Source organism: Triticum urartu, chromosome 1A, assembly GCF_056163025.1.
Source record: "Triticum urartu cultivar PI428250 chromosome 1A, HENAU_Tu73, whole genome shotgun sequence".
NCBI classification, from domain to species: Eukaryota; Viridiplantae; Streptophyta; class Magnoliopsida; order Poales; family Poaceae; genus Triticum; species Triticum urartu.
Genome location: NC_141873.1, coordinates 317,775,208 through 317,792,022, shown reverse-complemented (window position 1 = coordinate 317,792,022; position 16,815 = coordinate 317,775,208). Strand labels below are relative to the sequence as shown.

General features: G+C 43.6%; 1 long non-coding RNA gene across 1 annotated transcript; it reads right to left on the bottom strand.

Annotated features, from left to right (window-relative positions):
• Nucleotides 1-4,199: 4,199 nt before the first annotated feature.
• Nucleotides 4,200-5,869, bottom strand: LOC125532896 (uncharacterized). Its single transcript, XR_007294180.2, has 3 exons — nucleotides 4,850-5,869; nucleotides 4,628-4,726; nucleotides 4,200-4,500 (listed from the first exon to the last, which is right to left on the bottom strand). It is a non-coding gene; the product is annotated as an uncharacterized LOC125532896 (long non-coding RNA).
• Between the last annotated feature and the right edge of the window lie 10,946 nt (nucleotides 5,870-16,815).

Here is a 16,815-nt window from a genome sequence, read left to right as displayed (position 1 = left end):
AAGGCGGAGGTCACCATGGAGCCCAAGACGACGTCACCACAGAGCTTTTCACAGGCGAAGACCGCTATTGTCAGGATAGCTTGTACTAGCTGTACCCCTTCAAATTCGCCCGCCGTTGTTGGCTCCCTTCCCGCTAGACATTTGGGAAAAGGACCAACGCCTATATAAGTAGAGCTAGCCACCATAGTAGGGTCATCTGATCTTAGCGTGATCCAATCCGATCGAGAGCCTAGCCACAAGAACACCTCAACCTCAGGAGGCTGTTCATCCCTTGTACTGTTCATCATCAGCCCAAGAGGCAATCCACCACCACCACAGTGGAGTAGGATATTACACCACAACGGTGGCCCGAACCAGTATAAACCATGTATTTCTTTCTATGTTGTGAGTTCGTCGAGTTCGTCCGCAAGATCCTAGCGAGCTAGAGCGTAGATCGGGAGGAGGGAAAGACTTTGCGCGCACCCTAGTGTTCGAACCTTAAGGGTTTGCTGGAACCCCACATCCGACACCTTTTCCCAATTTTAAGTCTTGACAGATTTTAGCAACTTCGAACAAGTGAAGCAATCAACCTACGCATGCAAGTCTAAGAGTATACAAGCAGAATGTAAAACATTTGCATATGAAGGTAAAGGAGGAGTTTGGAGGGAGCAAACGCAATGTAGACACGGAGATTTTTGGCGTGGTTCCGATAGGTGGTGCTATCATACATCCACGTTTATGGAGACTTCAACCCACGAAGGGTAACGGCTGCGCGAGTCCACGAAGGGCACCATGAAGGGTCCACGAAGAAGCAACCTTGTCTATCCCACCATGGCCATCGCCCACGAAGGACTTGCCTCACTAGGGTAGATCTTCACGAAGTAGGCGATCTCCTTGCCCGTACAAACTCCTTGGTTCAACCCCACAATCTTGTCGGAGGCCCCCAAGTGACACCTAACCAATCTAGGAGACACCACTCTCCAAAAGGTAATAGATGGTGTGTTGATGTTGAACTCCTTGCTCTTGTGCTTTAAATGATAGTCTCCCCAACACTCAACTCTCACTCACGGATTTGGATTTGGTGGAAATATGATTTGAGTGGAAAGAAACTTGGGAAAGACTAGAGATCAAGATTCTTGTGGTTGGAATGGAATATCTTGGTCTGAACACATGAGTAGGTGGTTCTCTCTTAGAAAATGTATGCTGGAAGTGTAGGCACATTTTGATGGCTCTCTCCACGAATGAAGAGTGGGTGGAGGGGTATATATAGCCTCCACACAAAATCTAACTGTTACACACAGTTTACCAAACTCGGTCGGACCGAATCATGAAACTCGGTCGAACCGATTTAGTTCAAAATGTGAACGTTAGAATTTTCGGTGGGACCGACATGTCAACTCGGTGGGACCAATTTCATTAGGGTTAGGGCATAACGTAATCTCGGTGAGACCGATCACACAAACTCGATAGGACCGATTTCTGTAATAGGCAAACAAAGAGTTGGTCAGGCAAACTCGGTGGGACCTAATCGCTCATTTCGGTAAGACCGTAACATTACGAAAGGGAAACAGAGAGTTTGCATTGCGAACTTGGTGGGACCGGTCGCTCATCTTGGTTAGACCGAAACATTACGAAGGGAAACAGAGAGTTTGCAATCCCATCTCGGTGAGACCGAGATCCATATCGATGAGACCGAAGTGACTAGGGTTTCTGGTAGTGGCTATGTCAAATGAACTCGGTGGCGCCGGATAGATAGAATCAGTGGGGCCGAGTTTGACTTTTGGTTTGGGACATATGTGGATATGAGAAAGTGGTTGAGGGCTTTTAGAGCATATCACTAAGAGCAAGCAAGCCATTAAGGAACACCTCATCCCCTTTTAATTCTATTGGCTTTTCCTATGGACTCAATGTGATCTTGGATCACTAAAATGAAAATGTAGAGTCTTGAGCTTGAGCCAATATGTATCCTTAGCATTTTGAGGGGTCCACATCCCTAATCCATGCCGTGCCAATCGTTGAACTTTATGAAATGATCATCTTGAAAGAACATTAGTTCAATGAGCTATATGTTGTTAGGAATTACCAAAACCAACCAGGGATAGTTGCACTTTCAATATCACACAATTCTACGAAAATGTTTAGATGGGACGCGGCATCCTCATTAGGATTACCGGAAAATTGATTTTTCATAACAAGATTCAACAAAGCAACATTAATATCAAAAGAGTCCGCACTAGCGGTGGGAGGAGCAATAGGAGTAGTAATAAAATCATTATTACTAGTATTGAAAAAATCACACAATTTGGTATTTTCTTGAGACATTGTGACACAAACAAGATCACAAGCAAACAAAAGATCAAACAAGAAAACGGCAAACGAAAAATATTTTTGTATTCTTGTAAAAACTTTTTAGAAGTGGTGGAGATGAAAACGAGAGGAAATGGCAAATAAAGTAATTGCAAGGAGATGAGAGTTTATGTGTAGATACTTGATAGATGTTGATGATGTCTCCCCGGCAACGACACCAGAAATTCTTCCCGGTTTCTTGTAATCTGCATTGGTATTTCCCTGAAGAGGAGCGGATGATGCAGCACAACAAAGTTAATTATTTCCCTAAGTTATGAAACCAAGGTTATCAATCTATTAGGAGAACCAAGCAACACTATGTAAACATCACATGCACACAAACAACAAATACTTCCAACCCAACGCGTAAGAGGGGTCGTCAATCCCTCAACGGTATTGAGATAGATCAAATTGTATAGGTTTTGATAAATAGATCTAACAAAAATACAAAATAAAATAAATAAAGAAAAATTGCAGCAAGGTATTTTGTATTTAATATATGATAGGAAATAGACCCCGGGGCCATAGTTTTCACTAGAGGCTTATCTCAAGAAAATAGCATACGGTGGGTAAACAAATTACTATTGGGCAATTGATAGAAAAGCAAATAATTATGATGATATCCAAGGCAACGAGGATGTATACAGGCATCACTTCCAAGATTAGTAGACCGACTCTTGCTTGCATCTACTACTATTACTCCACACATCGACCGCTATCCAGCATGCATCTAGTGTATTAAGTTTATGGAAAAATGGAGTAATGTAATAAGAACGATGACATGATGTAGACAAGATAAACTCACGTATGAATAAACCCCATCTTGTTACCCTAAATAGCAACGATACACACGTGTCATGTCTCTTTCTGTCACTGAGATTGAGCACCGCATCGAACCCATCACAAAGCACCTCTTCCCATGGCAAGATAAATCAATCTAGTTGGCCAAACCATACCAGTAAATTGGAGAAGAAATACGAGGCTATAACACTCATGCATGAAATAGTTCACCAAAGACTCAAAAAATATTCATGGATTGAACTGATCATAAACTCACAATTCATCGTATCCCAACAAACACACCGCAAAAAAGAGTTACATCAAATAGATCTCCAAGAATATCGAGGAGAACATTGTATTAAATATCAAAAAGAGGGAAGAAGCCATCTTGCTACTAACTATGGACCCATAGGTCTGTGGTAAACTACTCACACATCATCAGAGGGGCAACAAGGATGATGAAGAACCCCTCCGTGATCGTTGCCCCCTCCAGCAGAATGCCGGAAAAGGCCTCTAGATTGGATCTGGTGGTTTTGGAACTTGTGGTGGAGAAATAAGTATTTCGTCGACTGCACTAGGGTTTTTGGGATTTTAGAGTATTTAGAGAGGCGGAGGTGGGTCAAGGGGGTGCCCGTGGGCCCCGCTACCCACCATGGCACGCCTGAGGCCCCTGGTGTCACTACTAGGGAAAAGCCTAGCAGCAGCGCGGGTTTTAGGCCTATCAGCAGCGTGGGCACCCGCGCTACCAATAAGGCGCTACAACTAACTAGATAGCAGTAGCGCGGATGCCACCCACGCTACTAGTACGTCTGTTAGTAGTAGCGCAGATGGCAGCGCGCTACTACTATCTCAACCAGCGCTACTACTATCCTAGGTAGTAGTAGCGTGCACTTCTCCTCCCACGCTACTAGTAGCTAATTAGGAATTAAAAAAATAAAATTTAGATGCATTATTCCTGGATAGAAAATAGACATGCCCAGTGCAAAATAAACTCATGTCAAGGAACAACATCTCAACTGAAAGAAATCACAACATCCCATTTAACATCAGACTCGTGTCAAGGAACAACATCTCAACTAAAAGAAATCACGACATCCCATTTAACATGAGACGAACACAACCATCATCTAAAGGTGGGTACCTTCCCTAGCATTCCACCACCAACCTAAACAGACCACTTCTCTAGATGTATCTACTAAGGCTTGGAGTTCAGACACCGGTGGACCTCCCCCCGGACGGTGGCGTCGAGGACCTCCACCTTGGCGACCTCCGACATCGCGATCACCTGGATGATCATCTGTGTGCAGTAGTCACTGGGCTTCACGGTGAAGTCCACCTCCAAGTGGTTGAAGAGCACGACACCCACCGGGCCACGAAAATCCTCCTCGATCACCCCTGCACCCATGTCAGGAAAGTGAAAACTTGTTGGTTCACATGCTGTGTCCAAATCTAGTATTGTATTTTCTTTCGTTTTTTGCGCATGCACATGAATCAATAGTAACAGCCGAAGGATGGTCCTTACTTGTTGCTCGACACGTGAAGAAGGCCGGGTACCCTCCTTATTGCACGAACGAATCCAAGGAAGACACTGTTGGTGGCTCCGAACACGGCTTCCGCTTATCTGTAGACAAGGAATAGTTTCAGCTAACAAGGAAAATGAGAACAAAGAGCAATCAGTAATTCTGAGACAAGAAATAACTTCTGTAGTAACCCGTGCATTGTATTCTATCCCAAGCTAAACTACCTAGTATCTGTCGTAGTCATGGTGAACTCGCTTTCATTTTCAGAAAATCCTGTATCTGTCATGTTCCTCCGCAGGTTTACGCCGGGCTCATTTGGCTCCAGCAACGTGGCATTCTCACCGGCCAGCCTCATGACAACCAAAGACATCACCGGCCTGTTCTACAACATGGGCCTTTTTTTTGTAAAGAACCTCTACCAGAACCAGACTCGGATGGTGTTTTTTTTCCTTTTAGTATGAACTGGTGGTGGTGGTGTTGAGAATGCAACATGTGAGGGGACACCGACAAAATGGAGATTCTCCTGTTGCTGTTGTCTAGGAGGGGGGACATGAGATGGATAGTGCATTGGCTGGAATGTTGGCGTTCGTGGACTGCTTGATAAACTAAGAAAACCATCAGGTGGATGGGTATACATTCGCCTGAAACAAATAAGAGGAAGTAAGACAACAGTTACTTAACAGCAAAGTAAAGAAATTAACGCTTGCTGTTAGAATCTACTCCTCCATCTTCCTTCCCTTCAGCAGGATAGCCTCAATCGCACATGATATACTCATATATGCCACTGGAACAAAGATGCAAAGAATATGATTAAGTGCTAAAAACAGGTTGACCAAGTAAGGAAAATCACAGATCAATATTAACCTATACTGCATGTAAATATATAGTTCACAAATCAACGTCTTGCTGTTTGCACATTATGTCAACGCATCAATCGCCTATGAAAAAACTTCACTGGGACAAAGATGCAAACAGTATGGTGAAGTGCTAAAAGCATGGTTGACCAAGTAATGGTCATGAATTGAAATAGGTAGTTAGGTGCAGAATTAGGCAAAAAGGAAATCTGATATCCTTGTAACGATGTGTTCTAAAAATTCAGAGGGAAAGCCATAATGGAAACATGCAGACCATCATTTAATATGTCTGTCATGCATAATTTACAATCAAAAGCCTGGTCTTCTCTTTACACATTGAGCACAGCAGTTCCAAGGTTCTGAGAGGAGTAAGAGGTGAGTGACCATGGTCGGTTTGGATGAATTCGTCAGTGTTTGACTTGACTAACTGAACCGAACTGAATTCAGTTTGATTATGCAAAAGGATTGCTACCGTTTTACATATACGTGCAGATGTCCTTCAGTTAGTGATACTTCTGAATATGCTGATACTACTACTGTACATAGTTCATTCCTTTCAATTGTGTATAAAAAAAATTATCTAGTGATACAGGTTGACTTGCGTAGAGTAAAATCAGTACGTTTCAACAACACTCAAATGAGATTGTCATGGTGTGCAAAAGAAACCGATGAAGTGTACTTACTATACGAAGATAATATGGCAAGAAACTCGGAATCGATGGACTTAGATTCCAGTTTCTTATCAAATTAGATGGCCATGATTTCTGAAAAACTGATACTAAATCAATGGATGACTGCAGTTTATATCCAACTAGGAATTCATGGACATGTGAAAAATTAGATTGAAAAGAGTAATAAGATAGAAGTGATCTATCAACCTGCGGTCATGCAGTCATGCACGAGAAGTGATTCAATTGAAAGATTAGATTGAAAAAAATTTGCGACAGCAAACATATACTACAAGGACATATCCACGACGCGCTTAACACTAGAGAGAGATGCTACAGCCAAACAAATCATGACCAAACACATATCATCCAGTCCAGGACTTGCTCACTGCTATTTTGCTTGCAGATTCTGCCTTCAGGTTACAGCAACCAACTGAAAATAATACTACATAGAAATCACAAGTAGTCTTTAGCCTACGTGCAAATACAAATACTTGGTTCTCTCAACCGCATAAAAGTGCAAATACAAATCACAATACAAACTGTCCGCAGATAATGCACAATGCACGACACTCTTCTTTCCCGATCCAACTTTTGATTCATATGGGATCATATGGGATCCCTATAAGCAGCACATTGGCTCGTTGCGACAAAAAATTCAGAAGTGTGGTAGGGGTATCAGTAATTTTAGGAGGAAATTATTGCCGCTTAATTGAGGAAACTAAGCGTGCACGTGTTGTTTCTTGGACTTACTAATTTTCTATCTTGAGTTGGACTTCAAGATGTTTTTATTTTCTTTGAGAAACAGATTGAGACGTTGACTGTCAGCATTGTGCGTGTTAATTCAAAATGATCCGGTCTCCGGATATCCATTCTGTCACTTTACGAACACTTTGTGGTGTCAGGTTGGTTGCATGCTGGAAGGAAGCATCAAACTTGTTGTTTATTAATATATACATATATATATATATATATATATGCAAAAACGGGTAGCAATTAGCCTAATCAGTGTCTGTTGGGACGTCAATCCCTGCATAAAAGTGCAGTAGTTTTCTTCAGTGGAATCCTTGTGACATTCCAGTCTTGGTCTCCAATGTGACCAACTAACCAGAGATCTAAATAGTGCAGCATCTACGTACAGAACATGAATAAACTTGATCGATTGCCCTGGGCAAGATAGAGATATGTGAAGAGGGAGGAAGGAGAGGAGAGGAGAGGAGGGCATACCTCGGCTAGGAGTTGCTGCTGTGGGAGGCGCAGGTGGAGCCGTCGTGTACCTCGCCGGCTCCAACATCCATGCGTGGCATCGGCCCACAGCAGGGAGGCGTCGGCTGTCTCTTGTGACCTGCGTTGCGTGAGGAATCCGACCAAATTGAATCAGAAAATGGCAATTCAAATTGAATCAAACAACATCCGGGATCTGGCCAAATCATATCCAACACACACACACACGCATGAAGGGAAGGTAGGGGGGAGACACCTCCATGGCATTGGTCGGAGCACCATCTCCATCTCTCTCCCTCACACGGGCATACTTAGGAAGACATACGATCGAGGGCGGAGAGACCTCCGGCGGTCGTATGACACGCTCAAGGCGGGGGCGGGCACGTGCGCGGCGAAGGGGGGCAGGCAGCGGCGCGAGACAGGGAGCGGCGGGCGCGCGGCCGCCGGCGTGGCGCACGCGGCGGGGGGAATGGGGGCAGACGGACGGAGGAGAGGAGGTGGAAGGGAGGCCGGCGGCGAGTGGGTTGGGAGAGGTGAGGAGGTTGGGGATCTGGATCGAGCTGCGTGGTTTTTCTTTTGAGACAGACGGGGGTGGGTGGACAGGGCCGGTTGGTGGGGTGCAGGGGTGGGGATCGGGCCGGGGTGGCCACGCTTAGTAGTAGCGTGGGGGTCTCACCTGCGCTACTACTACTTACTTAGTAGTAGCGCCGGTTTTATACCTCTCGCTACTACTATGGCCTATCTTGGGGGCATTGTTGCAGACCATTTAGTAGCAGCGCGGTTTTATACCCCTCGCTACTACTATCAACTTAGTAGTAGCGCGGTTTTTATACCCCTCGCTACTACTAATTAGCAGTAGCGCCCATTTTTAAACCGCGCTGCTGATAAACTTCTGTGTATAAGGTTTTCCCTAGTAGTGTGTGTGATTTGGTGCCTAGTGGGCCCCACGAGCGACCCCTCATGCCCTCCACAAGCTTCCTGGGTGTCTTACTGCGAGAAAAAAATCTCCAAAAAGTTTCATGGCATTTGGACTTCGTTTGGTACTTATATTCTGCAAAGTAAAAACAAGCAAAAAAACAACAACCGGCACTGGGCACTATGTCAATAGGTTAGTCCCTAAAAATGATATAAAGTTGCTAGTAAATGTATATAAAACATTAAAGATTGGTAATATAATAGCATGGAACAATAAAAAATTATAGATACTTTATAGACATATCAGCCGGCCAGGCATTGGCTTAACAGCCTCCCTCCTCATTCTATTGGCAGCTGGGTGGCCCTAGAGGATGCTTTTTGAGCACACTTCCAGGGCACGTACGTCCGACGTCCGGATGCTGATGACCTAAACCGTGTCACCCAGCAGGCAGGCAAATCAGCCAGGAAATTCTTGAACAGGTTCCTCACCAAGAAGAGCCAGATAATAGATTGCTTTGAATATGAGGCCATCGCGACATTTAAGAACATATGAGATGAATGTGGCCTGCCAGATCGGCCAGGATAAGCCGAGGACTATGGCGGCCCTCACTTTGTTGATGACTCGCTTTTGTGCGGAGAGGACAGTTGGCTCGCCCATAGTACTCACATTGGCGAGGCAGGGACCTCGGAAACACGCAACACCAATGGAAAGCCCAAGTGCAATAAAAATAAGTGTAGGTATAAAAATGGCGGAAGTGATACGGAAGATGTTGTGGTCAATGCAGGGTTCACCGGACCTAAATCTGGATAGAAAAGGAATCCCTTTAAAGGGAAGAAAGACGGACCTAGCCAGCTCGATAGGATCTTGGATTGGCCGTGCCAACCCACACCAACAGGAATTGCTGGGTCTTTAAGCAAGCTGGCAAGGTCGCGATAGAGGGTCAAAGGAAAACCTAAAATCGCACGAAGACGAGTATGAACCTCGGCGGCCCAATAATGGAGGCCAAAAGAAGTTTCTTGATGAGGTAACCGAGGTCAATATGATCTATATTACCCACATCCCTAAAAGTGAGAAGAAGCGTGTACTCCGGGATGTCTACACGATGGAGCCAGTCGCCCCGAAGTTTAACGCCTAGTTGTCTTACCCGATCACATTTGACAAACATGATCATTCAACGAGCATCAGGCATGGCAGATCGGCGGCACTCGTCCTGGACCCAATTGCCGTTGGTTACTATCTGACACGTGTCCTCATGGACGGCAAGATCAGCATCAACCTCATACGGTTAGGAATATGGGAATCGACTCATCCCAGATCAAGCCGAGTACCACCACCTTTAAAGGTGTCATCACAGGTGGCGAAGCCCACTGCACTAGGACGGTCACTCTGGAGGTAGAATTTGGCTCGCCCGAGAACTTCAGAAGCGAAGAACTAATCTTTGACATCATACCCTTCCGATGTGGAACACGCTCTTAGGACGCACAACCTTCCACACTTCAATGCAGTCCTGCATTATGCTTATATAGAGCTCAAAATGCCAGGACCCAACGGTGTTATCACGGTTAATGGTAACACCGAGCGCTCACTCCGGACGGAGGAGCAGACCGCGGCTTTCGCAGCTGAGGTACAGGTGTCTGAGGAGGCGGCCTGCAAGGATAAACGCACCGCTAGCTCTTCGAAGCGCATGCGGGCTACGCAAACCAACCTCGGCCATGTACACTCGCACCCTAAATAGGGATACAGGCTCCTAGCGTGCCCTCTCTGGATGGGGCACTATGCCCCCAGGGTGCATAACTTCGCACTCAAGATTCCTTGGGCCGCCGAGCAGCCAAAATTCATCAACACGCCGAAACGGCTCAACCGAGGACTGACGTGGCATCGAGCCTTTATCTCAGCAGGTCTTTGTCAAAGAGCCGACAAGAACTACTTCATCAATGTAGCTTAAACCACACAAGCAGACTCCTACAAGACCTCCTTCAAGGGGCTCGGCCAATAAACACCTGAAGCGTATAAAGGGCCGAGATTGCACCGGTCTTACTCAAATCACTAATATGTCTCTGTCGTATCTACTTTCCTAACGCTTTTGTTTCTTGTTTTAGACTCTAATTTGCATGATTTGAATGAACCAAACCTAGACTGATGTTGTTTTCAGCAGAACTACCATGGTGTTGTTTTTGTGCACAAATAAAAGTTCTTCAATTTGGACGAAACTTTTCGGAGAATTATTTCAGAATAAATAAAAAATACTGGAACCAAGAACCACCAGAGGGGCTGCCCTGGTTGGCCATGATACACCAAGGCGCGTCACCCCTCCAGGTGAGCCTTGGTGGGTTGTCGGGACCACGTGCCCCTCACCCGAATTTCAACTCCATAAATACCTATTTTCGGAGAAAAAATAGGAGAGGAAGTTACATTGCGTTTCACGACACGGAGCCGCCACCGCATCCTGTTCTTCATCGGGAGGCCATATCTGGAGCCCCTCCGAGGCTCCGGAGAGGGGAATCTTCGGTCTTCTTCATCACCAACCCTCCTTCATCACCAATTCCATGATGTTCTCCATCGGGAGTGAGTAATTCATTTGTAGGCTCGCTGGTCAGTGAGGAGTTGGATGAGGTTCATCATGTAATCGAGTTAGTTTTGTTAGGGCTTGATCCCTAGTATCCACTATGTTCTGAGATTGATGTTGTTATGATTTTCGATGCTTAATGCTTTTCACTAGGGCCCGAGTGCCATGATTTAAGATCTGAACCATTTATGTTTTCACCATTATATCTTTGTTCTAGATCATATCTTGCAAGTCATATTCACCTATTACGTGTTATGATCCATAAACCCCGGTGTGACAGTAATTGGGATACTTTCCGGTGATGACCGTAGTTTGAGGAGTTCATGTACATACTATGCGTTAATTCTTTGTTCCGGTTCGCTATTAAAAAGAGGCCTTAATATCCCTTAGTTTCCTTATGGACCCCGCTACCACGGGAGGGTAGGACAAAAGATGCCATGCAAGTTCTTTTCCATAAGCATGTATGACTATTTATGGAATACATGCCTACATTAAATTTATGAACTGGAGCTAGTTCTGTGTCGCCCTAGGTTATGAATGTTATATGATGAATATCGTCCAACGAATGCATCGATCCAATGCCTAGGAGTTTTCCATATATTGCTCGTGCTAAGTTACTATTGATATTGCTACTGTTACAACTGCTACAATACTAATACCACTGTTACCGTTACTATTGCTACTATTACCACTGCTATCAAAACTATCATATTACTATGCTACTGATCACTTTGTTGCAGATATTTAATCGCCGGGTGTGGTTGAATTGACCACTCAACTGCTAATACCTACAAATATTATTTGGCTCCCCTTGTGTCGAATCTATAAATTTGGGTTGAATACTCTACCCTCAAAAACTGTTGCGATCCCCTATACTTGTGGGTTATCAAGATCTTCTTCTGGCGCCATTGCCGGGGAGCATAGCTATATTTGCTGAGTCACTTGGGATTATTATCTATTTATCACTATGAAGAATCTAAAAGATACAAAAACCAAGATCGTTCCCTCTAGAATGAGGGGAGGTAAGGAACTGCCATCACACTCTGCACTTGATTCACCTTCTATTTTGAGTAGATTTGCAACACCACTACAAGCTATTAATCCTGATATGTCGCAAGTTATTCATGATGCTACTTCTGCTATGAATGATGCTAGTACCTTCCATGATGATAATGTGCCACTAGGTGAATTTCTTAATGAACAACCTGCTAGAGCTAAAGATGTTGAGAATGCTGAAACTGATGAAATTACTGAAACTAATGAAATTCTTGAAACTGAAAATCTTGAAACACCTATTAGAACTAGCTCTCCTAGACTTGAAATTCCTAAGATACCTGAAGGTTATGTTATGGATGAGTAGATAGCTATAGACTTTCTTGCTTGCAATGATAGAGATGATCTTAAGAAATTATTATGCAAACTAAAAGAAGAATCTTTGAATGCTAGAATGAAATGAGATCGTAAGTTTGCTACTTCACCTATATTTGTTATAGATAAGGATTATGAATTCTCTGTCGACCCAGAGTAAATTACTTTGGTTGAATCTGATCCTTTCCATGGCTACGAAACTGAAACTGTTGTGCACATCTTACTAAATTAAATGATATAATCACCCTTTTTGCTCATGATGATAAAATTCGCTACTACTATATTCTCAAATTATTTCTGTTCACATTAAAGGGTGATGCGAAGATATGGCACAAAACTCTTTCCCCTGGTTGTGTGCGTAGTCCCCCGGATATGATCTACTACTTCTCTGAAAAATATTTCCCTGCTCATAGGAAACAAGCTGCCTTACAAGAAATATTTAACTTTGTGCAAATTAAAGAAGAGAGTCTCCCACAAGCTTGGGGGAGGCTTCTTCAAATTCATAATGCTTTGCCTGATCATCCTCTTAAGAAAAATGAAATACTTGATATCTTTTATAATGGACTAACCGATGCTTCTAGGGACTTCCTAGATAGTTGTGCTGGTTGTGTTTTTAGGGAACGAACCATTGAACAAGCTGAAGAATTATTGAATAATATATTGAAGAATTATGATGATTGGACTCTTCCTGAACCACCGCCTAAACCCACTCCGAAGAAAAGGGGTATCTTATTTCTCAGACCTGAAGATATGCAAGAGGCCACGAAATGTATTGCTACCTCTGGAGCATTGTGTTTTTCCCCTTGAAGAGGAAAGGGTGATGCAGCAAAGTAGCGTAAGTATTTCCCTCAGTTTTTGAGAACCAAGGTATCAATCCAGTAGGAGGCTACGCGCGATTCCCTCGCACGTGCACAATACAAATAAATCCTTGCAACCAACGCGATAAGGGTTGTCAATCCCTTCACGGTCACTTACGAGAGTGAGATCTGATAGATATGATAGGAAGATTAATATGATGAAGATAGACCCGGGGGCCATAGGTTTCACTAGTGGCTTCTCTCAAGAGCATAAGTATTTTATGGTGGATGAACGAATTACTGTTGAGAAATTGACAGAATTGAGCATAGTTATGAGAATATCTAGGTATGATCATGTATATAGGCATCACGTCCGAGACAAGTAGACCGACTCCTGCCTGCATCTACTACTATTACTCCACTCATCGACCGCTATCCAGCATGCATCTAGAGTATTAAGTTCATGAAAATAGAGTAACGCCTTAAGCAAGATGACATGATGTAGAGGGATAAATTCATGCAATATGATAAAAAAACCCATCTTGTTATCCTCGATGGCAACAATACAATACGTGCCTTGCTGCCCCTAATGTCACTGGGAAAGGACACCGCAAGATTGAACCCAAAGCTAAGCACTTCTCCCATTGCAAGAAAGATCAATCTAGTAGGCCAAACCAAACTGATAATTCGAAGAGACTTGCAAAGATAACCAATCATACACAAAAGAATTCAGAGAAGATTCAAATATTGTTCATAGATAATCTTGATCATAAACCCACAATTCATCGGTCTCAACAAACACACCGAAAAAGAAGATTACATCGAATAGATCTCCACGAGAGAGGGGGAGAACATTGTATTGAGATCCAAAAAGAGAGAAGAAGCCATCTAGCTACTAACTATGGACCCGAAGGTTTGAGGTAAACTACTCACACTTCATCGGAGAGGCTATGGTGTTGATGTAGAAGCCCTCCGTGATGGATGCCCCCTCCGGCTAAGCTCCGGAACAAGCCCCAAGATGGGATCTCGTGGGTACAGAAGGTTGCGGCGGTGGAATTGGGTTTTTGGCTCCGTATCTGATCGTTTGGGGGTATGTAGGTATATATAGGAGGAAGAAGTACATCGGTGGAGCAACATGGGGCCCATGAGGGTGGAGGGCACGCCCCCCTACCTCGTGGCCTCCTGGAAGCTTCTCTTACGTAGGGTCCAAGTCTCCTGGATCATGTTCGTTCCAAAAATCAAGCTCCCGAAGGTTTCATTCCGTTTGGACTCCGTTTGATATTCTTTTTCTGTGGAACTCTGAAATTGGCAAAAAACAACAATTCTGGGCTGGGCCTCCGGTTAATAGGTTAGTCCCAAAAATAATATAAAAGTGGATAATAAAGCCCAATATTGTCCAAAACAGTAGATAATATATCATGGAGCAATCAAAAATTATAGATACATTGGAGATGTATCAAGCATCCCCAAGCTTTATTCCTGCTCGTCCTCAAGTAGGTAAATGATAAAAATAGAATTTTTGATGCGGAGTGCTACTTGGAATAATTTCAATGTAATTCTTCTTAATTGTGGTATGAATATTCATATCCGAAAGATTCAAGATAAAAGTTCATATTGACATAAAAAACTACTTCAAGCATACTAACTAAGCAATTATGTCTTCTCAAAATAGCATGACCCAAGAAAGTTCATCCCTACAAAATCATATAGTTTAGTCATGCTCCATTTTCGTCACACAAGAATGATCTCATTATGCACAACCCCGATGACAAGCCAAGTAATTGTTTCATACTTTAGTAATCTCAAACTTAATAAACCTTCATGCAATACATGAGCGTGAGCCATGGATATAGCACTATGGGTGGAATAGAATATGATGATGGGGGTTATGTGGAGAAGATAAAAAAGGAGAAAGTCTCACATCAACAAGGCTAATCAATGAGCTATGGAGATGCCCATCGATTGATGTTAATGCAAGGAGTAGGGATTGCCACGCAATAGATGCACTAGAGCTATAAATGTATGAAAGCTCAACAAAAGAAACTAAGTGGGTGTGCATCCAACTTGCTTGCCCATGAAGACCTAGGGCACTTGAGGAGGCCCATTGTTGGAATATACAAGCCAAGTTCTATAATGAAAAATTCCCACTAGTATATGAAAGTGACAAAACAAGAGACTCTCTATCATGAAGATTATGGTGCTACTTTGAAGCACAAGTGTGGAAAAAAAAGGATAGTAGCATTGCCCCTTTTTTTGGGCCTTCTTTTTTTGGCCTTTCTCTTTTTTGGGGACAATGCTCTATTAAATGATGATCATCACACTTCTATTTATTTACAACTCAATGATTACAACTCGATACTAGAACAAAGTATGACTCTATATGAATGCCTCCGGCGGTGTACCGGGATATGCAATGAATCAAGAGTGACATGAATGAAACAATTATGAACGGTGGCTTTGCCACAAATACTATGTCAACTATATGATCATGCTAAGCAATATGACAATGATGAATGTGTCATGACAAACGGAATGGTGGAAAGTTGCATGGCAATATATCTCGGAATGGCTATGGAAATGCCATAATAGGTAGGTATGTTGCCTGTTTTGAGGAAGATATAAGGAGGTGTATGTGTGAAAGAGCATATCATATCACGGGGTTTGGATGCACCGGCGAAGTTTGCACCAACTCTCAATGTGAGAAAGGGCAATGCACGGTACTGAAGAGGCTAGCAATGATGGAAGGGTGAGAGTGTGTATAATCCATGGACTCAACATTAGTCATAAAGAACTCACATACTTATTGCAAAAATCTACAAGTCATCAAAAACCAAGCACTACGTGCATGCTCCGAGGGGGATAGATTGGTAGGAAAAGACCATCGCTTGTCCCCGATCGCCACTCATAAGGAGGACAATCAAAGAACACCTCATGTTTCAAATTTGTTACATAACGTTTACCATATGTGCATGCTACGGGACTTGCAAACTTCAACACAAGCATTTCTCAAATTCACAACTACTCAACTAGCACGACTTTGATATTATCACCTCCATATCTCAAAACAATCATCAAGCATCAAACTTCTCTTAGTACTCAACACACTCATAAGAAAGTTTTTACAAATCTTGAGTACCTAGCATATTAGGATTATTTAAGCAAATTACCATGCTATTTAAGAATCTCAAAATAATCTAAGTGAAGCATGAGAGATCAATAGTTTCTATAAAACAAATCCACCACCGTGCTCTAAAAGTGTCGGGACCCCGATCCTAAGTCACACCGATCTAGCATGTAACACTTCATATCACTTTGCGGCCTCACACACGGTATTCCCACGGGTGCCACCTTACCTGGCCCGGGACCGTTTGCGCCTTTTAGCTCACGTATATGATAGTGTCGCTAGCATCCATATGACATAGAACCCGGGCCGACATGACTAGTCGTGAACCCAAAGTGGCACTAACTTACAGGGACAGGCATACATAAATCAACCTCGAGCGTGTCAGTCAACAGCGTATGAATCCGGGCTGTAGCACTGGGCTAACAGGACTCCGGGAACCCGGGCTGTAGCAGGCTAGGCAGGACTCCGGATGTCACCGCGTGACATTTCCCCAAAGGGACAGACACAGGAACGAAGTGAATCACATGCCGGCCAGTCAAGTGTTCCGGAGCAGTAGTGCTGGGCAAGTAGGACTCTGGTGAACTGGGCTATAGCGGACTACTATGGCTCATGGAAGCACAAGACTACATTTCCCCATAAGAGAGGCTACCAAGGATAAACAACTAGGTTGTCG